This window comes from Mus caroli, unplaced genomic scaffold (genome assembly GCF_978045245.1).
Source record: "Mus caroli unplaced genomic scaffold, Mus_caroli_1 scaffold_18, whole genome shotgun sequence".
Taxonomy (NCBI): Eukaryota; Metazoa; Chordata; class Mammalia; order Rodentia; family Muridae; genus Mus; species Mus caroli.
In genome coordinates, this window is record NW_028227273.1 from 153768 (window position 1) to 177072 (window position 23305).

General features: G+C 39.8%; 1 pseudogene; it reads right to left on the bottom strand.

Moving 5' to 3' along the window:
* Positions 1 to 18469: 18469 nt before the first annotated feature.
* On the bottom strand, positions 18470 to 18944 carry LOC147000343 (large ribosomal subunit protein eL29 pseudogene; annotated as a pseudogene).
* Positions 18945 to 23305: the final 4361 nt, after the last annotated feature.

Sequence of the window (23305 nt, forward strand, 5' to 3'; positions counted from 1 at the left end):
CCAAAAGGAGATATATGGTATGTTCTCACTTGTAAGTGAATATTAGCCATAAAGTACAGGATAACCATATCTCTTAGTTTGGGTTTTATTACTGTGAAGAAACACCATGACTAAGGCAACTCTTAAAAGGGAAACATTTAATTAGGGCTGGTTTACAGTTTTAGAGGTTCAGTCCATTATCATCATGATGGGAAGCATGGCAGAGCCCAGGCAGGCAGACATGGTGATGGAGAAGGAGTTGTGAGCTCTACATCTTGTTCTGTAGGCAGCAGAAGAGAACTGGATTCCACAGGCAGTCAGGAAGAAGCTCTGGATCACACTGGTCAGACTTGAGTGTATACATACACACACACAGACACACACACACATATGAATGAAACCTAAAGCCCTGCCTCCACAGTGACACACTTACTCTAACAAGGCCACGCCCTCTTCAATAAGGCCACACTTCCTAATAGGCTACTTCCTGTGGGCCAAGCATATTCAAACTACCACATCATGCTAACAATCCACAGACCCAAAGAAGCTAAATAGTAGGGAGATTCAAGGGAGGATGTCTGAATCTCACACAGAAGGGGAAATAAACATCGGAGGGATGCCTTTTTAAAAAGCTCACACTGAGCCGGGCGTGGTGGCGCACGCCTTTAATCCCAGCACTCAGGAGGCAGAGGCAGGCAGATTTCTGAGTTCGAGGCCAGCCTGGTCTACAAAGTGAGTGCCAGGACAGCCAGGGCTACACAGAGAAACCCTGTCTCGAAAAACCAAAAAAAAAAAAAAAAAAAAAAAAGCTCACACTGGTGAAGCAAAAGTTAGCACTGCTTCATGATGCCTGTTACTCTGGCCATTGTATGGAGTTCTCTCATAGTACCTAAGAGCCACTGTCTAGTCTTTGCACTTGGCCCTCCAGCTTCAAAGCCTCGATAGTATATAGTCCTTCTTACTTTAAAACAAACAAACAAACAAACAAACAAACCCCTCCAAAACTGGGGTTTGAACTTGATAGGCAAGCTCTACCACTGAGCCACACCCAATCCTTAAAAAAAAGGAGAATTTTAACTCAGTTTCACTGAGTTGCCCAGGTCCTGGATCTTTTGATCCTCCTGCCTCAGCCTTCTAAGTAGCAGAAGTTAATGTTTTGTTGTTTGAATTTGATATTCACTTATGTTACCATAAAAAATTCACTACTTTGGTAGCCTGCACCCTGACCTTGTGGGTGGGCATGCAGCAAAAAAGGTAGCCAGGCCCATGCTCTACTGGGCTCTGGAGGCTGGGTTGACGTCTGAGGCACATGTTTAACTACTGAGGACAATGCCAATGGCCATAGTTTGTGTTTCAGCCTGAAGCCATGTTGATGTCTACTGTAAGCTGTGTTGCTGCTGGGATCCATATTGATGTGTAATTTATTATTTCCCCTCCTTAATACTGTCTCCAACTCAAAAGGCCCATTTCTTTCTTTATTATTAATATTAAATTATTTTATTTATTTACATTCTGAATGTTGCCCTCCTTCCCAGTCCTCCCTCCCAGAGTTCCTCACCTCATCCCCTATCCCCTTTGCCTCTGAGAGGATGCTCCTTCTCATCTCATTCCTAATCCCCAGTATCCCCCCTTCCCTGGGGCATCAAGTTTCTACAGGATTAGCCACATCCTCTCTCAATGAGACCAGACAAGGCAATCCTCTGTATATGCAGGGGTGGGGGGTGGGAGTGGGGGTGGGGTTGGGGATGGAGTTACAGACCAGCCCATGTATGCTCTTTGGTTGATGGCTTAGTCTCTGGGAGCTCCCAGGGGTCTGGGTTAGTTGATACTTTTAATCTTCCTATGGAGTTTTCATCCCCTTCAGCTCCTTCAGTCCTTCCTCTAATTCTTCCATAGGGGTCCTGACCTCAGTCCAATGCTTGGCTGTATCTGCATCTGTCTTATTCAGCTGCTGGTAGAGCCTCTCAGAGTACAGCCATGCTAGGCTCCTTTCTGCAAGCAAAACATGGCATCGGTAGTAATGTCAAGGTTTGGTAAAAGGCCCATTTCTACTTTCCTGGCTTCCCTTGTGTTCCATGTTAAAGGCAAACAAAAGATTTTGAGCTGTGATCCATATAAGAGAGATAACATACGGTGTCAGTATTTGCCTTTCTGGGCCTGAGTTACCCCACTCAAAATAATTTTTTCCAGTTCTATCCTTTTACCTAAAAATTTCGTGATTTATTTTTCTTCAGATTCATATTGAGTGGAGGAATAACCCTTTGTGTACATGTACCACATTTTCTCATTCATTCATCTGTCCATGAGCATCACGTTGTTTCCACATCTTATCTCCTATGAATAGAGCAGAAGTGAGAGCATGCATGTGTCAGTACCTCTGTAATAGTGTGCTGGATAGTTTTATGTCAACTTGACACAAGCTAGAGTTATCTGAAAGGAGGAAGCCTCAATTAAGAAAATGTCTCCATAAGATCAGGCTGCAAGGCAAGCTTGTAGGGTATTTTCTTAATTAGTGATTGAGAAGAAGAGCCAAGTCCGTTGTTGGTGGGGCCATCCCTGGGCTGGTAGCTCTGGGTTCTATTAGAAAGCAGACTAAACAAGCCATGGGGATCAAGCAAGTAAGCAGCACCCTTCTGTGCATCAGCTCCTGCCTCAGGTCCCTGCTCTTCTTGAGTTTCTGCCCTTGATACTTTTGATGATGAACAGTAATAAGGATCTGTGAGTGAAATAAACCCTTTCCTCCTCAAGCTACTTTTGGTCATGGTGTTTCATCACAGCAGTAGTAACTCTAACTAAGACAAGTAGGATACAAAGTCTGTTTGCTCTATACTCAGTAGTGCCATGCTATGTACTCAACTGGGTCATATAGCATTTCTATATCTAGTTTTTGAGACACCTCCAGACTTATTTCCAAAATGGCAGCATATAAGAGTTTCCTCTTTGTTGAAGATTTTAGAAATTGTATTTATTTACTTATTTATGTAATGTGTGTGTGTGTGTGTGTGTGTGTGTGTGTGTGTGTGTGTGTGTATGACAGACTGTGCATGGTCAGAGGACAGTTTGTCTCCTTCTACCACATGGGTCCTGAGGATCAGACTTAGGTCATCAGGCTTGGTGGTCCTCACCTTCACATATCTAACTGGTTGACAATTTTTGTATTTTGGTTTGTGAGACACATAAGCTTCTAGTTCCCTGTTTCTGCACTCACTGTCTGTTTTTGGTGCTGGAGTAATACTGCCTCATACCATGAGTTGAAAAATGTTCCTTTCTGTTCAGGTTTCTTGAACAGCTCATGTAAAGTTGGTGTCTATCAAGCTTTCAGTATTTGGTGGAATTTGTTAGGGTAATCTGTGCTTATACAATGAAGTGTTTGGAAGTTCTTAAATGACATATTCAATTTAGTAGTTAAGTGGTTCATTCCGTTTTCTGTTTTTTTTTTTTTTTTAACATTTTGATAATTTGTGGTTTAGAAGAACAGACCTCCCTTCCTCATTCTCCTTCTCTCCTTTTCTTTGTTTGCTGTGCTTGAGATGAGACCCAGGGCCTTGGGCATGTTCATTCTTTCAAGTGTTAACCGGTTGATAATAGCACTAATTATTGATAAACCATTTCTTTTGATAACAAAACAAAACAAAACTACTGAAAATGACACCTGAGTCTATTTGTGTTACCTCCTTCCAGCCTAGCAAGGTTGGCTGTGACCATCCACAGCTTAAGCAGAGCCACCTGCTGTGCTGCTCCTTTGATGTGCCACTACCTGCCTGAGGCCCAACCTGCCTGAGGCCTAACCGGTTCTCTTCCAAGAATCTTCCGGAGTTTGAACGCACGAGTTCCCACTAAAAGGCTTGACCTATCTACTTCAAAGGAATTTTGCTTGGCCAGGGACGGGCCTCCCCTTTTCTTTATAAAGCATGTTTGCTGACATTACAATTGAACCTTGAGCAGAGCCTTGTCTTGGTTCTGTCCTTATCTCGCACAGCCTGGTCCCTCTTCTCTTCCAGGTTTCCAAAATGCCTTTCCAGGCTAGAATCCAGACCTGTGATCTGCTGGCCGGACACAACATATTTGTACTCAGTTCTGTCTCATCAAATTACATTTTTTACCAGTTCCATAGTGTTGACTACTGCAGTTTTGTAGGCCTTAAATTGGTCTACAGATCTGATTCTTTAAAAAAACATATTATTTATTTACCACGTATTTGTATGTATGTGTGTTTGCATACATGCCACAGTGGGCATCTGGAGGTCAGAGGCCAGCTTTGTTTTCTCCTTCATGGGTTCTAGCAACTGAACTGAGGTTGGCAGTTTTGGTAGCAAATATCTTTACTTGTAAAACCATAACATTTTGCTTTGCTATATCTTCTCCTCTTCCTCTTTCTTCTCGTATTCCTTCTTTCCATTACCTCTCGTCTTCCTTTCCCTCCTAAGACTTTGAACTTTTCATAAGTTTTGGTTTCAGGTCTTCAATTCTCATTAAAAAAAAAAAACCTATTGGGTTTTGATTGGGAAGAAATAGAATCAGTCCCCTTATCCAGGCAGTTGCTGTGCAGCTTTCCCCCTTCCCTCCTAAAGACACCTAACCACTGGGCACTGCTAAGTATGCTGAAGGCTTGACTAAAATACCTCTTCTCATCCACATGTCCCATCTTGGGTGCCAGTAGACGTGCTATGATGATTCACGTGTCTCACTCCCATCTCTGCCTGCTGTAAGTTTTTCCACCTTAGGAGGAGGGTAGAAAGAAAGACAGAAGGAAAACAGGAGGATGGAAAAGGGAATATGGGAAGAAAAAGAGGATGAAATTTCCAAAGCCACGTCGAGAAAATGCTGTTATCCAATAGCATACAACAGCATCTGCTACAGCTCCAATAATAAAGAACATTAAAAATGTGCTGCCTGCTGATTGGTAGCTGACCTATTCACCCATTAGCTCTGTTTCTAGCCTCACTTCTCTGCTGGTGGCAGGCACGGTGGAGCACACATGGAATCCCAGCACGTGGAAGGGCGTGGTCAGAGTTGCAAGTTCCAGGGTCAATAATGGACTCACTAGGGAGAATGTGAAGGATTAAGAAAGAAAGGCTAAAGAAAGAGATTGTCAACCACATTGATGCTGCACGGATGTGAAATGAGATGATTGCTCATCATATTTGGCAAAGAGAATTTACTGCTGTATTTAATAAGAGTGGTACAAAAGTCTGACAGGAGCAAGTTACAGGCTCGGTGAAGGGGGAGAAGGTAGAGAGGGTAACCAAGTAACTTTTTAACAGAACGTTTTGTAAGGAACAGCAGAGAAGTAAGGCTAGAAACAGAGCTAATGGGTGAATAGGTCAGCTACCAATCAGCAGGCAGCACATTTTTAATGTTCTTTATTATTGGAGCTGTAGCAGATGCTGTTGTATGCTATTGGATAACAGTAAGCCACCTCAATATTTCCTGCTTATACTAACAAGATTTATTTCTTACTTTACATGTTTGTAGCTGTGGCTTCGTAATTACGGTTCTGGTTCAGATTGCATGTCAAAATCAGCCACCACAGGTGTCATTTGATTCTGTGACTCTGACTGAAGAAATGGCCATTAATGAGATGTGCCCTTCTTGTGGCACAAGGTCATAGCAGAAAGAGACCTGGCTGGATCAAATAAAATCAGTGTTTTCACTCAGATTTGAACTAAGTTATATGTTTACATATACTGTTGACTAAACGAGCCAGATAGCCAAGTTCAGTGCCAGTGCAATGGGAAGAATGCCCTGTATGACAAGAGATGTCATATGGTACTCTCTTATGAAGAGAAAATACATTTTTGTGAACAGTTTTTAAATGAATCATAGAATCTATCCATTCCATCTTGTACAAGTACAGTCATACTTCCCACGGAGAAGCCCTTTCTCCACACATCATTGATCCTGGCATGCAGCCTAGCTCTGGCTGGGAATTGGCTCCTGAAACATAATGATAAAAGAAGATTGACCATACATAATTTTTATCAGTGATTTTTGAAAACAATTTACCAGTTTTTAATGGCATTGAAACTGTAAAACTTAATTCAGGATGTTTTGAAAACATATTATTTTAGAATGAAGAGGAATGTTGGGACCATTCAATTCAACTGTTATAGCAGGTTTATGTGTTGAAAGCATATTCCTTAATATGGCAGTGGTTAGGGATTAGACCCTTGGGAAGTGATAGATTTATGAGGAGTCTTTGTCTTATCAGTAGATAAAGTTACTGATAGGCTCATCATTTATTCCTCCCCCTGGCATGATATAAGCATATTTAGTTAACCATTTGCTTTCTACCATAATGCTTGGCCTCATCTCAGGCCCCAAGTGATGGGACCAAGGGACCATTGTACTGAAATCCTTGAAACATGGATACAAAATCCTTCCTCATTTAAGTTGATTTTCTCAGTTATTTTATTTTCATAGTAATGGGAAGCTGACTAACAATTCACTCCTCTTTATATTACAAATAAGGAAACTTGCGATCAAATGAGGCAGCCTGACCTGTTCAAATCTCATGGATAGAGAATATTAGACTGTGGCTCAGGAAACTCATATCTGTACTTCTATTATTCCACAAAAAAGGAATCAATCTCCAGTGTAGTCATCAGGGACATGAACTAGACCACAAGGCTAAACCCAGAATGATGGGACAAGTTTCAGAGGACTACAAAGAGATCAGAAGTGACCATTTCACACGATGGCTTCTGAGGTGTTAATCTATGTTGGTTGGATTCCTGTACCACTAAGGAGATTGGAAGCAACCATTTCATATGATGGCTCTTTGAGATGGAGACCTATATTGGACAGCTCCCTGTACTACTTTGTTTCTTTTCCTTGCTTTCTACTGTCATCTTTCTCCAACATAACTAGGAAAAAAAGGACCAGCTCTATCTACCCTTTAATTTGGGAAGGAGATCCTTGGAAAGCCCATCAGACAATATGGAGGAATCCAAAGAATGCACAGAATATAACCCTAGCCTAGGCAAAGAAGCTTTGCTTTTACATACATTGTGCTTTAGTCCCATTATAATAGGTGCTCCTAGGGATCTTAGGGATTTAAGCCAGGGCCAGCCTCTTGTTGGTAGGGATGGAGCTATGTAGTTAATGGAAGAATTAGGGTCTAAGAGTATGCTAACTTTTCCATTCAAGAGTAAGAAATAAAATTTGCCATTATATCATGCTAAATCTTTAAATGGGCTGATAAGCAGGAAGATTTTTGTGTCTGAGCACACAGTGTTCCATGGCCATTTCAGTAAATGGAAACATGTTTGCTCCCTTGGCATTCATGAAACTTAATAAGTAAAAGAATACAAAGAGAAAAATGAGGAGGAAAGCCTTAGGTGATAAGAATGTCAAACATTACTGTGTACAACATGCTGGTGAGAGTAATGGAAATTTAATCCATGCTACTCAATGTTGTAACTTTCAAACGAAGTGTAATTTAGTAGAGTGTTTCTCCCCTCATCTTGAACACTCCTTTCTCTCTTTGTGTTCTTCCCTAGTCTCCTTTCTGCCTTCACATGACATGTGTCCTTTTGCCTCTCCCCTCCTCTTCAGTATCTCTTTTATCTCTTTGATCTCCTTTCTAGTGTTTTTAGGGTTTACCCCAGTTTGCACTCTTTTATATACATAAACATTACAGGCTAGGATCCAAATATGAGATAGAACTCATGTTTTTTCTCCTTTTGAATTTAGGTCACCTCTTGTCACTTGTCTATTGTTGTGGTTAGACACCATGACCAAGGCAACATATAGAAGAAAGAGCTTCGGGGGCTGGTTTACAGTATCAGAGGGATATGACCATGGCCATCCTTGTGGGGAGCATGGCAGCAGACAGGCAGGGATGGTACTGCAGCAGTAGCTGACAGCCTACATCTTGATCCATATGCAAAAGATAGAGGAGATAGAGATTATCATTTGGATGTATGGGCTATTGAAACCTCAAAGTCTACTCTTTGTGACACACCTCCTCCAACAAAGCCATATGGAATTAGTACCATCAACTCTGAACCAATCATTCAAACATATGAGCCTCTGTGGGCCATTCTCATTCAAACAACCACACTCCCTCCCTCATCATACTTATCAGAGCCATAAATTTCCCTGAAGTTTTTATAGTATTATTTTTATAGCCATGTTAAAAAAATCCATTGTGCTGGCAGTAGGGATGCTGAGAGAGGGTTAGTCTCATTAGCCAGAAAGCCTAGCCAAAGCAACAAGTTCCAGGTTAATTAAGAGACTTTGTATCAAAGATAAAGAGGAGAGCAATTGAAGACATCTTTGGTTTACACACAACACTGTCACACACATGCATGAACACATGCATGTGAACACATACATAAACCACACAGGTGTGCCTCACACAAAAAGTTATTGTTTGAGATACTGACTTGAATTTATTGGAGAACAGACACTGAACGAGACTGGGACAGAATTTTCAACAATTTCTGAAGTTATCCTACATGTATTTTACAATTTTATATCACATATTTACATAAAATTTCACTCTCAATATCAACAATTATAAAACCAGATTATTTATCAACCTTGAAAAAATATTGAAGATGTTCTGTATGATCTGGCATTAAATCATCATCCTAGATTTAATTATTTTTGTTAAAAAACCCACATTATTATACAAAAAGTTTTAATCTTTATTATATAGTAAAAGTATATGTATACCAAAGAATTATTTTAAAATAAACTTCTTTATGATTTATTTTCAGTAAGTGTTTGATTTGTGTGTGTCTTAGTTAGGATTTTTATTTGGTGCAATGAACGACCATGACCAAAAAGCAGGTTGGGGAGGAAAGGGTTTATTTGGCTTGAACTTCTATATCACTGTTCATCATCGAAGGAAGTAAGGACAAGGAATACTCAAGGTTCAATTTACAGACCATATGTAGCCCAAGAAGAAGGAAGACCAAAGTGTGAATACTTCAGTGCTTCTTAAAAGAGTGAACGAATTACTCACAGGAAGGAAAATGGAGACAAAGTGTGAAGCAGAGTCTGAAGGAAAGGCCATTCAGAGACTGCCCCATCTCGGGTTCCATCCGATATATAGCCACCAAACCCGGATGCTATTGTGGATGCCTGGAAGTGCTTGCTTGAGGGGAGCCCAATATGGCTATCTCCAGAGAGGCTCTGCCAGAGCCTGACAAATAAGGAGGTGGATGCTCTTGCAGCCAACCATTGGACTGAGCTCAGGGTCCCCGATGAAGAAGTTGGAGAAGGGACTGAAGGAGCTGAGTGGGTTTGCAGCCCCATGGAGAGAGCAAGAGTGTCAACAGGCTAGACCCTCTGGAGCTCCCGGGGACTGGACCACCAACCAACGAATACACATGGAGGGACCTATGGCTCTGGCCGCATATGTGGCAGAGGATGGCCTTGTTGGACATCAGTGGGAGGAGCAGCCCTTGGGCCTGAGAATGTTCCATTCCACAGTGTAGGGGAATGCCAGGGCAGGAAGTGGGGAGTTGGAGGGTGGGTGGGAGAGCACCCTCATAGAGGGAGGAAAGATTGGATAGGGGGTTTCCAGAGGGGAGAGACCTGGAAAGGGGAAAACATTTGAATTGTAAATAAAGAAAATATTCAATTAAAAAAAAAAAAAAGAACTCAAACAGGGCAGGAACCTCCAGACAGGAGCTGATGCAGAGGCCATGGAGGGATGCTGTTTACTGGTTTGCTACTCATGGCTTGGTCAACCTGCTTTCTTTTAGAACCCAGGACCACCAGCTAGGAATGGCTCCACCCACAATGGGCGCCCTCCCCCATCAATCACTGATTAAGAAATGCCTTACAGGCTTGCTTACATCCTTATCTTATGGAGGCATTTTCTTACTAAGGTTCTGTTGTTTCAGATTGATTAAGAGTCCAAGGAGGTGCAGAAAATGAAAGATCTGTCGTTCTTGACACAGTGTTTATAATTTTGGCTCTGATGACACAGTATAAGTTTGACAGATGACTCTCAATGGGACTTTATAGACTTGTGTACTGTAGGTGTTAATATTGAAGTTTACATAAAGAATGACAAACTAGTACAAACACAGAAGCAAAATCTGAGCATGTTCTAGTGATCATATTTATAGTTTTCACCATTTAACCAAATACTTCTCAACTCTGAATATATAATGTATTCTTCTAGAGAGCTTAAAGAATGACAGATAACTAGAAACTTCCCAGGAAAAGGAGAATCTCTCAGGGGTAAGGCACAAGCTTTGGGGTTGTTCAGAGCTTCCTGAGTTTCTATGTTCAGCAATATGTGATATTGTCAATGTTACAAATGTAGGATCACATAGGAAAGAAATGTTGCAGGATATTTGATCACACTGTGAACCGATTGTGTTATTTCTAAGTTGTGGTGTGGCTCAACCCTAGTATATAATCCTGCCCAAGAGCTTTCTGTTTATTGCAAACAGTGCTAAATAAAGTCAACCGTAAGTCAAGAGGCAGAGCAAGTAACCAGTTGACAGGGAATGAACATAGGGAATAAGAGAAAGTCAGGAAGCCTGACACAGAGATACACAGGAAGAAGGGAAGGACATTCAGTTTAGGGGGAATGTCTTGTGTCTTTTATCCTTGGGATTTCATGAGCTTAGGGACAAGCCAAGAGACACCTTGGTCTTTTGTTGTTGTTGAAATTTCCAGTTGCCTTTTCTAACTTGACCTGCCTCCCTTAGAGTATGGAAACAACTTGAGTTGTCTAAATATTTGTGAGGTATAATCCAAGTGAGAAACAATTAACTTTACTCACACTGGGCTTCAGTTCCACTTAGAAGGAGGAATAAAATAATCATGGAAGGCAGAGAAAGGGAGGGATCTGGGTGGGAGAGGGAAGGAGAAGGAATAAAAAGGAGCAGGATTAGGTGGAGGAGGGGGTGGGTGGACAGGAGAGAGGCCTAGAGGGCCAGGAGCATGAATAGAAATATGCAGCAATGTGGGGTGGGGCATGGGGTGTGTGTAAACCAATAGAAAATCCCAGATACCAGGAATGTGAGAGGCTCCCAGAACCTAATAGGGATGACCTTAGCCAAAATGCCCATCAGTGGGGAGATAGAACCTGAAGAGAACACCTCCAGTAGATAGACATGGACTCCATTTGAGGGATGGGGCCACCCGCCCACCTCTAAATTTTTGAATCAGAGTTATCAAAATCTCTGAGTGTGAGGCCAGCCTGATCTACCGAGCAAGTTCCAAGGCAGCCAGGGCTACACAGAAAAACCCTTCTCAAAACAAAACAAAATGAGACAACAACAAAACAAAAACAAAAGCAACAGCAACAACAACAAAAAAAAAAAAAGAAAAGAAAAGAAAAAGAAAAGGAAAAAGAAAAAGAAAAAGAAGAAGAAAAAGAAAGCCTGTCTTGCTAAGATAGTCCAGTTGTACATCAGAATTTCATAGTGGATGAACTGTGCCAAGCAATCACATGTGACTTAAATGAAGACATCCTGGTTATGTCTGGTCTCACATTTTTCCTCAACTTGAAAGTCTTTTATTTTTATTTTTTATTTTTTAATTTTTTTTGGTTTGGGGTTCAAATCTATTTTTGGGTGGCTGATCAAAATTGCTTTACTTCCAGATACCTGCATACCAATTCAATCAGATTTTCTCTCCTCAGGATATGTAACTTTTATTATATATATAGAAAATGACCTACGTTTCCCTTGATGATTAATTCCACTACCCAATTCTAATAACTTCCTATTGTTTTGTCTTCTGAAGTCCTCCAGCTTTATTTGAACGTTTGTTTCTTTATTTCCACACTGACATTTTACTTGGCTTCTCATCTGAGAAGCAACGTCTAAAACAATAGTGTATCTATCAAGTAATTACATTTTAATACCTGTGACCTTGGGTAACTTGGGATTTCTTAAATTGCTTTTGAATTAAAAGAAAAAAAGGCTTTGAAAGTGTTTCTTCTGAAATCATTTAATTCGCAGAAGCTGAGGTTTTGAAGGTTTAAATAGCCTCAATATATCAAATTAAACATAGTTCTACCTTAGCAAAGTTTTGAGAACATACAGTGAGATGGCAGTCTATTTCTCTGCCTGATATAAAAGAAAGTTTTGAAGTGTTAGATTAGCCCTCACCTGCACAGACATGTTAGGCTTCATTTGAGAAAGAACAGGAGCTACTACTATAATCAAAATATGCGAATCTATGTCCATAATTGGAGTCTAGCTGGATGGAGCATAGACTAGTGTGGCCTTGGTGTTCACAAGATTTTATACCACCTCCCAGAAAGGGGCACCTGCTTCTGGCTGCAGCTGAACCAACACCTGTAGAAATCTTAAGACTAAGAATTAACAAATGTACTAGAAGTACACTTGCCTTGCAAATTGAACAATGCAACACAGGATAATGAGCAGGTTGAAATGACTCCCCATGTTTTATGTATGACATTTGTAATTAAAACAGATCCTGAAGGTGAGTTTGCATATACTAATATAATGATTGAAAAGAAACAGAGTGTGTTATTAAGTATCTGTGGGGCATATTTCCTGGGGGTGGGGAGAATCTGAAATTTGGCTTATTTTACTTCAATAGTTGCTTATCAGATGCTAGAGGTTTGGGTGTACCAACAAACCCTTCATTTTTTTCAGGAAATTTGTTTGTGTTGATTGAACATAGGCACACTGTATAGACCTATCAGCAGATCTGAAATATATTAATTTCTAAACCGTGTTTTTTGATAGCTTTACTTTTGTTTACTAGACTAAAAGCTTAGGTTTGCCCAGTTTCCCAGTCTTATTAGGAGGGTCCTTTGTGGTCTTTTACAGTTCAACAGTTTTGGCCATGGCTGTTCAAAGTTACATGACTATTAGAGAAAGGTCCTCAAAGAAGGAACATTTGAAAAATGTATAGATTAGTGTTGCGGCCGACCAGCAGCTCGCAACGAACTGTTCAACTGAGATGGCAACTTGGGCTCCAAGAGAGGAACTAGACGGGGCAGAAGAAAGAAACGGAGCCAAGTCAATGGTCACTCTGATCAAAGCTCCATTTTACTTGTTCCGACACTCAGTTATGAAGGAAGGGGGAGGGGACCCGATTCCCGCCAAATAATCTCAGGGTCCAGTAGCAGGGTGAGCACATGTGTGGCTCCAAACAGCAAAGCAGCACGATCCAGCAGTGGGCGTGGCAGAACGAATGAGCAGGAAGCTTCACCCCTGAGCAAGCAGGTTTCAGGCTGGGGGAGGAGACACTACAGATTAGTTTGTAGTTCGTAAAATTTTGCAACAGTGCGTTTTATCATCTGATCTTCAAAAGGACCTATGGAGTAAGAATAAATATTATTATATTACAAATGAACTATTACTTATGTTTTTTAAGTCTTAAGGTTAACTAAAGCTGGATTTTCATAATTGAAAATTAGCTCACTAGATTTCCATATTAGTATAATTGTGATTGCAGACTTTGGCAACTTTGGTTGGGCTGCATACTGCACAGTTCTTAGCAAGCATGCAAAAGCCTTTATTATGCTCATTCACATGTGAAATCAATGCAGTTCTGCCAAATTCAAGGAGAATAGATATCCCAAATTTTAATCTTAAATACCTAAAACATTATTTATGCTTTATTCTGTCATTGAACCTCTGCTTTATTTATTTGTTTGTTTATTGTTTTTGGGACAGAATTTCATTGTGTAACAGCCCTGGCTGGTCTTGAACTCTCCTTGTAGACCAGGCTGGCCTCAAACTCATGGAGATCAACCTGTCTCTGCTTCCTGAGTGCTGGGATTAAAGACATGAGTCACCATGCCTGGCTTCCTACCTACCCTCTGCTTTATAATTATAAATGAATGTTGAACTGTTGTGAGTTGTTGGGTTCAAATTTCTAGTGTCTATATCCTAGTATTATGTACAAAACCTATATTTTTGGCCATTTTCATTACATACAAGTAGCCTCAAGATGTAGGAACACCACCTCCTGAAAAAGTTACATGTGTACCACAAAAATTTACATACAAAGATAAAACACAGCACATTATTTATTTATTCTTTAAAAATTTTAAGCCTTAATTTTTATTTATGTTGTATGTGTGTGTATTTTACCTGCATGTATGTTAGTGTACTACATACATGTAGTGCCCATGGAGGCCAGAAGAGCACATTAGAACCTCTGGATCTTCAGTCTCTTGCGGCAGGCATTACAGAAGTCTGTGAGCTTCCAGGTGGGTGCTAGGAATTGAACTCAGGTGCGCTGGAAGAGCCTCCAGTGCTGAGCCATCTCTCCAGCCCCATTCTCAGATACTTTTATATGAATGAGGCAGATTTTTCTCTGCATTGAGAGGTCTTAGGGTCTTTAACACTGCTTAAGTGTGGTAAGAGAACTAATTGTCTTCAGGAGTTCTGAAGTAGAGAATTGAAGGGATTTCTTTGCTTGGCATGTGATCATAGCATCATGCATGCTTATGTCTAGTTTTATAAAGACAGTGTTAATGTTGTGAGCTTGTGAGAGCAAATTAAACTGTCTCAGAGCTCAGACTTTTGCTATATGATTGCAAAGTCAACTGTATGGACCAAGGCCACCATTAAGCTTTGACAGGGCCAAGTTCAAAGGTCAGGGATGGAGGATGAAAGGAACAGGGAGAGGAAAGAATATTCGAGGAGCCACTGGCAAATGTGCCCTCAGTTCCAAGGACATTTTAAAGAGAACCACACAGAAGTGCCTTCTTGCTAGAGCTGTTTAGAAAACAACTTACTTACCAGTCTCATTTATTGTTTTCTCATGGTTCCTCAGGAGCATATGGCGCCCATTTTACATGATTCCTGATTCCTCCCTGAAGCCCTGTTGCCTAAACCTTTTCTGGCCCTTTCAGCCTTTATTCTCTTCAATTTTTTATGCAAAATGTAAAAAAAAATCATGATTGTTTTCTATGCCCCCCCCAAATCTAAAAGTAAGACATTAAAGATTTGTTAACCCATCTTCCTTATTAAAATAAGAAAAAATATTGACAGGTAATTTTTTGAATTTGAGGCCAGCTAGGACTATATAGTGTGACTCTGTCTTTAAAAGAATGTATGTGCATGTGTGGTTATTTTTGTGTGTATGTGTTGTATATATGGGCATTTGTGCACATAGAGGCCAGGACTGGGGATTTGAACTCTGGTCTTTCTGTTTCCACAGAAAGTGCTCATGTGCACTGAGTCATCTCCTTAGCCCTGTTTTATTTTTTTTAAAGGTTTATTTTTTTAATTTATATGAGTACACTATCACTGTCTTCGGACACACAAGAAGAGGGCATTGGATCCTATTACAGATGTTGTGAGCCACCATGTGGTTGCTGAGAATTGAACTCAGGACCTCTGGAAGAGCAGTCAGTGCTCTAAATTGCTAAGCTGTCTCTCCAGCACCTCCAGTTTTTATTTTGAATTAGAGCATATAATGCTTCACATGCTTCAAAAGCTACAAAAAGCATGTAGTGAAAATCTACATTCCATTTTGTTCTTGAACATCTAGCCTTCCTCCTCAGAAACAAACTTTGCTATTAGCTTTGATAATATGCTTCCGGAATTATCTAATTATGTACAAACAAATATGTGTGTGTGGATATACTCATCTTCTTCAGGCACATGATAAAATACTCACTCCTTGTGGATTAAAAACACTTAACTTTTAAAACTATTACATATAGTTACAAAAAAACTAAAAAAAATACTCACCCCTTAAAACACCTTGTGGATTAAAAACACTTAACCTTTAAAACTATTACATATTGTTACAAAAAAAAACTCACCAAATTTTATGGTTACAGAATATTTCATTGGATAGATATATTAAAACTGAGTTAGTCATCTATTGACATATAGGTTGTTTTCAAAAGTTTGCTAAGTCAAATAGTGCTGTAGTAAATACCTTTCTTTTCTTTTTTTTATTGGATATTTTCTTTATTTACATTTCAAATGTTATCCCCTTTCCTGGTTTCCCTCCCTCCCTGAAACACCTTATCACATCATCCCTCCCACTGCTTCTATGAGAGTGTTCCTCCATCCACTCACACACTCCCAACTCCCTGCCTTCGATTCCCCTACACTGGGGCATCAATCGAGCCTTCATAGGACCAAGGACCTCTCCTTCCATTGATGTGCGACAAGGCCATCCTCCGCTACATATGCAGCTGGAGCCATGTGTACTCCTTTGTTGATGGTTTAGTCCCTGGGAGTTCTGGGGGATCTGGTTGGTTGATATTGTTGTTCTTCCTATGGGGTTGCAAACCCCTTCAATTCTTTCAGTCCTTTCTCTAACTCTTCTATTGGGGACCAGTGCTCAGTCCCCTAGTTGGCTGCAAACATCTGCCTCTGTATTTGTCAAGCTCTGGCAGGGCCTCTCAGGAGACAGCCATAATAGGCTCCTGTCAGCATGCACTTCTTGGCATCCACAATAGTGTCTGGGTTTGGTAACTGTATATGGGATGGATCCCTAGGTAATTCATTCAACACAGAGTAGTTGTTTGAATGTATATAAAAGATAAGTTCCCAGACAAGGAACTTTCTGTTTAAAGGTAGGTTATATGGTATATATTATTGCAAAATTTTACTGCAGGAAGATTTATTTAGTTATATATTTCTACATATACTAACAGAGTGTTCCAGAACTTCTTGATTATTGTCCAGCTAGTGTGTAAACTGATGGTTAGTATTGCTTTAATATGTATCTCTCTTGTCCTGTATAAATTTCTACCACATACGTGTTATATAGTTCAGCAAAAGTAAATAATCCATTTTTATGTGTTAAAAATGTGTAATGTTTTCTTGACATGACAGGGATGCTGTAGCCATGAACTCTCAACATTAGGGTTGCCTGCACAAGACCCATACAAGGCCACCCCAATCAACATTCCAGTGAAGATCTTGGAAGAGCTCATAAGGACCGTACTCCAGCTAAAGAGCTGCTATGGGATCAAAAGTCAGTTTTCTTCAGGGTCAAGCCTTGTGATCAATTTCCCAAGCCCAAAGTGATTGGCCTGATGACCAGTGGTGCAGAAAAACCTAATGATTTAGTGGGAACTCAGGTTAGACTCTCTGAACTGAACTTTTAAAGTCTGAGGGTAGACATCCAGCAGGTAGCAAGATCTGAACTAGCAAATGAGTTTGATGTAGTTTTCTTGCTTTAATGTCATTTCTGAGATACCTTGTTGGATAAGCATGCTGATGAATTAAAGACACAAGATAAAAGATTCTATTTTGAGAAAGAAAAGTACAATCCTGTAACACAGGATATAAAGCTAGTAGGATTTATAAATTTTTAATAGCTATCAGAATGAGGCTCTCAGCTGGTCAAGTATCCAATTGTCCTTTATTCTTTTAAAGTGATGTCTTGAGAGTACTTTACTTCCTTTAAATTAGTTTTCTGTGTTATTGGTAAGATCATGAATCTTGCTCTCCTGCCCTATTCAGAGCCTGAGTCATGATCATCCTTTCTTTTCCAGTGAGATTATTATAGGATCAAGGCCAACTGGATGTCAGAGAGAACAGAACTTCAATAAATGGAATGTCTGCAATCTCTATCAGAGAGTGTAAAGACAAAATGAGTAAATGACTTTGAAGCAAAAGGCATGTATACCTGAAGAGAGGGTGAACATCTTGTTTTCTTCTTCACTCTTATGGTGAGAATTAGATCCCTACTTCTCTTCTCTGGTCACTGGCTCTTGCAATACAGAAGGAGATAAAAATCATGTTGATGAGGTTGATGAGAAGTACCACATAGTACCACATCGTTTGCCATAGTATGCTACTTAAGCCTGAGACAGTGTTTAAGACCAAAACCTGAGTGCGGGTCAGAGAGAGAAGGGAAATTGACTCCTGACATCAGCAGGCTCATTGTGGCTGTGGACAGCTGAAGCTCAACCCTACTTGACTGAGAACTCCTATATAACTCCTCTAAATTGTCCATCCATATGAGAGCAGACAGTGATATTTATTCACTGACTTCCTTCCTCTGTTGCACCAACCTTGACTCATAGGTCAAAATCACTCATGTTCTCAAAGAAACCCTGAAACAGAAATAGGGAGATGATTTTGGCACAGCAAAGGGGAGAGGCTTGTGTCAGATACACAACCTGTACAACCTCACAAGGTTCTGTGTCTTGAAATTTCAAATGATTTTATTACTGGAGACTGGCTTTTTATTTTCACTAGATTTTCCAAGTTATGGAACTGGGCTATAAGATTCTATTGCAGGAAGTTGGTTATCATGTAATGGCCAGAGCAAAAAATCCAAAATGTTCCAAAAGAATGTGGGCTGAGGCACAATGGGTGTTTGCTATACTGATTTAATCATTACAGTACCTTCTGTGCTAGGTACTACACTCCATTTCAAAGAAAAAGAAAAATATCTGGTAAAGTATTCAATAGTGGTGAGGCTAGTCCTGAGTCTGGGGTGAGTGTCTTTTTTTTTTTTTTTTAACAGATCTTGCCTGAGTTTATTTGTAAGAACAGCATAGGACACTGGTCATCTGCAAATAGTGTGTGGGAAGGTGTGTCACAGCAGTTCATCTGTCTTCACACTGGCAGGAGCCTTTTCTAAGGGCCTTCACAGGGGCCTGGGCACCTTTGGGGGCCTGAGCACCTTTGGGAGCCTGGGCTGGAGCTGAAGCCTGGGCCTTAGCTGGAGCTTTGGGCCCTGCCTTGGTTTGAACCCTAGGCTTCGGTTTGCAGAGCCTCTGCCCCTTGGCCATATAGCTTCGAATCCGCTTACCAAGCTTAGTGTAAGCAATGAAAGCCAGCAGCTTGAATTTGGGGCCTTTTGGCATCTCAGGCTTGATGGCCTGAGGCTTCACCAGTTGCCTTGATGGCCTCTGCGCGTGCACTCACTTCCTTTGCATTGTTGGCCTGCATCTTCTTCAGGCCTTTCTTGTTGTGCTTCTTGGCAATGCGCATGTTCCTCAGGAACTTGGGGTCAACCCCCTTAAGAGATTCGTATCTTTGCGACTGATGCCATTTCTGTGCCATTTGCGGGACTGGTTGTGTGTGGTGTGGTTCTTAGACTTGGTCATGTCTGCACGGTAACCCTCAGCTCCTGCCAGGGTGAGTGTCTTAATTCTTCATACTATACCTAAGTCTTGGGGATTCAAACAAGAGAACAGAGCTCATGATAACCAGTGATACAATTTGTTTTTCTGCTTTGAGTCCTTTGGGTTGATTAAAAACCTCAGATACATCTGCTGCTAGGTACAAGCAGCAAATCCTGGAAGCTCTCTTTAGTCATGTGGGTAGACCTAGCTGACTGTATTCAGTTTTTTTTTTTTTTTTTTTTAATGTGTGTGTGTGTGTGTGTGTGTGTGTGTGTGTGTGTGTGTGTATGCCAGGACACATGTGGAGATCAAAAGACAACTCCATCAGGTTGGTTCCTTCCTTCCCACTTTAGGTAAGTTCTAGGGATTGAACTCAGGTCATTAAACATATGTGACCTTTACCTGTTGAGCCTCTGTAGACTCAAACCTCATTGCTTCTAATGATTATGTATAAGTTATTTATTTCTGATGCCTTTAATTTTGGCGGGTCACAGGCATTTAGAAACTCACCCATTTTTTTCTAGGTTTTCCAACTTTTTTGAAATATAAGTTTTCAAAGTGTTTCCCAAAGTAATGATGTTCTGGATTTCGTTGGCATTCATTATACTAACACCCCCTTTTATCTTTATCTTTTGTTTTTTATTTGTTTTATATTATATTTTATTTGGGTCTTTTCCTTTGGGGGTAAAGATTTGTTAATATTGTTATTTTTTTCAAATTACTTACTCTGTGTTTGTTCCTATATACTTTTCTTTCAGTTTCTGTTTCATTAACTTCTACCCTAGCCAGTTACTTCTCGTCATCTGCTATGAGGTACATTATTAGGTTGTTTACTTGAAATCTCTCTTTCTTTGTGAATATGAGCACTTGATAGAAACTGTACTCTTTGGGCTATCTTGACTGTATCCCTGAGGTTCTGGTAGATTTACTCTCATTTTCACTTGACTCTACGAATTTTTAAATTTTCTTCCATAGTGTTTTTAAGTGACACACTATTCATTCAAAAGTGTGCTGTCCTGTCTCCACTCATCTCTGTATTGTAATAGTTTCTTTACTGTTGATTTTTAATGTTTTATGTTATAATCTGATAGGATGCAAGGAATTATCTTGACTTTCTTTTTTATTTTCTTTTTTCACTTGTTAGGATTTCCTTTGTGACCCATGAGATCAATTTTGGAGAAAGTTCTATGCGCTTCTGAGAAACATGTGTGTGCTTTATGTGTTGGTTAGAGTGTTATGTATATAGATGTTAAGTCTAGTTGGTTTACAGTGTAATTTAACTTTGAAGTTTCTTTGCTGACTTTTAGCTTGAAAGATAGACTCTCACATAAAACTGGGAAATTGAAATCTTCAATTATTATTATGTCAGGACCTATGTAATCTTTTATGGATTTTAGTGTTTGTTTACACAATTGGGGGCTCTCATATTTGGTGCATAAATGTTCACACTTGTTATGTCTTTTTGTTGTCTTGTCCTCGTTTTAAAGATATGCTGCTCTCTTCATCTCTTCTGATTAGTTTTGAGGGATACATCAGATATAAGAATAGCCACATCTTCTTAGAGGTACTGTAAGCTTGATAACTTGATCTTCATCCTTTGGTACTCAGTTTTTGTGCATCTTGTGCTAGCTAAGTGTCATTGTTGGAGACAAAAGATAGTGTTCCTTGCTGCCTTTTTTTTTTTTTTTTTTAAGATCAAATGAAGGGCCTTGGCTCAGCCAATCAAATGCTCTATATCCCTGAGCTACATACAGCTCCATCACTTGCCAGTATTGTTAAATGACATAGTACATAGTTGTGAATCAAGTTTTGATTTTTGAGGTAGTATAGTCAACATTAACATAAAAATGACTATGTTTTTTAGGTGGTCTGGTGTTTTTAGAAAGTGAAGGTTAAAAAGAGCAACAAGAACTTCAAGGAAAGAAATAAACTATTTTCATGAACAATATAAAGCCTTAACTGTATATAGCAGGGGCCACACTTCCTTTGTAAAGAGAAGGTTCCAAAACCTTTTGAAAAATGGAATTTATAAAATGAATCCAGAAGTTTTCATGTTTCCCTCGGCCACTGATAGGGATTTGCAATCAAAGTACTGCTTTCAAATGCCTCTTCTTGGAAGATGTCCTTTTTTATTTTAAAATTTAGGTTCTGGAAGCTTTTCTAGCTTAACTGTTCTCAGAAATAATGGGTGTGAAGAATGGCCAAGGTAACCCACTAGGTAAATCATCACAAGCTGTGGTGAAGGGGGAAGACAGAGGCCTCTGTTTTCTCCCTCTTGGGTGGCTTATGAGCAAACATGTGCTGAATCCCTGCTAACATCAGTAGAATCTCTAAAGGAAACTCGAGGAAATGACACTAGTAGAAAAATACAAAAATTGCAGATTATAATCCTTTAGCAGCTTCATCATCAAAACACTGAGAAATTAAATAACAACTAATTTCCCCAAGTTGTGTAGAATTTAGAAGAGTTTAACAGAGCAGTGTATCTCTTCAGAGACATCAGCCTAATCACACCCCATCACATTTAGTAGACATTGTCCTGAAAATGTGTGTCTAAGTCAAATCATATAAAATATGTTATGTTTATCTAATTACAGGCACTGGATGTATACGGTTTACTATTCTCTATTTTCTAGTCCTGAAGTTTAAAAAGTTTCAAATTAAAGAAGAGCCTTGGCATATAATGGGTATCATCATTGAACAGGATTGATTTATTTAGCAAATAGTTGTCCCCTAATTCATGTTGAACTGGTGTTCAACAGTGCCTGAGCTTGAGAATGAAGATCACATAGGACAAGGCCAGATGACATCAGACGTGTAGGAAACATTGTTTCGGATCTTCAGGCTGCCATCTGATGGGATAGTATTGCAGGCATATGGGCTTCTTTCCTAGGACTCTCTGGGCTGATATGTGTTGTGTTTGGAGCCTCTTGAAAGCTACCACTTGACAGATGTCAGGGAAAGGGTGATAGGCTCATGTGATGGGGATAAGACAAGTCTGTATGCAGACTTGCATACAGACCCAGTTTGAAATGTATCTAAACAGTCTTTCTTCATTTTCTCACAGTAAAATTTTATTTTCACTTTGGTTTCCTTTGCTAAGAGCCAACAAGGGTAGAACAAGAAGAGTTCCTAACTGCTCCCAACATGGAAAGTCTAAAAAAGGTAACCTGTCTTCCTTGCTACTTTTCCAGCAACGACAAGTGCCACCTGTGATTATGGCCCTCCCTATTCTAAGCAGTAAGACCAAGATATAAGACACAGGTGATTCCTCTCTTCCTGGACAGTATGGTGTGTAGAAATTCATACTGAGTTATGGAGGACACAAAGCTCGTAGCTGGAGGGATATCTTTTAGTGATGGTTGTTACATGGAATCACTATCAAAGACAGATATTGGTTGACTTTGCTTCTTTTAAATATTTAGCAGATTTCCAGAACTAAGTGGTTTCTCTCTTAAGACTCGGGAGGCAGAGGCAGGCGGATTTCTGAGTTCAAGGCCAGCCTGGTCTACAAAGTGAGTTCCAGGACAGCCAGGGCTATACAGAGAAACCCTGTCTCGAAAAACCAAAAAAAAAAAAAAAAAAAAAAAAAAAAAAAAGTAAATATTAAATGCTTGGGTTTAGTAGATAAACTTAGAAAAATACTTAAATGATTTTGTACCATCTAGGTCAGAAATTTACTAATTTGGCAACATTTTAATTGCATTTGTTTTAACTGTATAAAAGAAGATTCCTACACTTTTGGGATTCATTCAGATGCCAATAAATTTCTCCAAAATATTTTCTTTGAACATATATGGGTATGAACAATATGAAATAAATATATGTATACATTCATACAATTAAGGCTCCATAAGAAAATTAACATATGGTGGAACATATTTTGGGCATATGCCCGGGAGTGGTATAGCTACGTCTTTAGGTAGAACTATTGGCAATTTTCTGAGAAACTGCCAGATTGATTTCCACAATGGTTGTACAAGTTTGCATTTCCACCAGCAATGGAGAAGTGTTCCCCTTGCTCCACATCCTCACCAGCATGTGCTGTTGCTTGAGTTTTTGTTCTTAGCCATTTTGATGGATGTAAGATGGAATCTCAGAGTTGTTTTGATTTGTATTTCCCTGATGACTAAGAACATTGAACGTTTCTTTAAGTACTTCTCAGCCATTAGAGGTTCTTCTGTTGAGAATTCTCTGTTTAGCTCTGTACCTCATTTTAAAATTGGGTTATTTGGGTTGTTGAAGTCTAACTCTTTGAGTACTTTATATACTTTGGATATTAGACCTCTGCTAGACATAAGGTTAGTAAAGAAC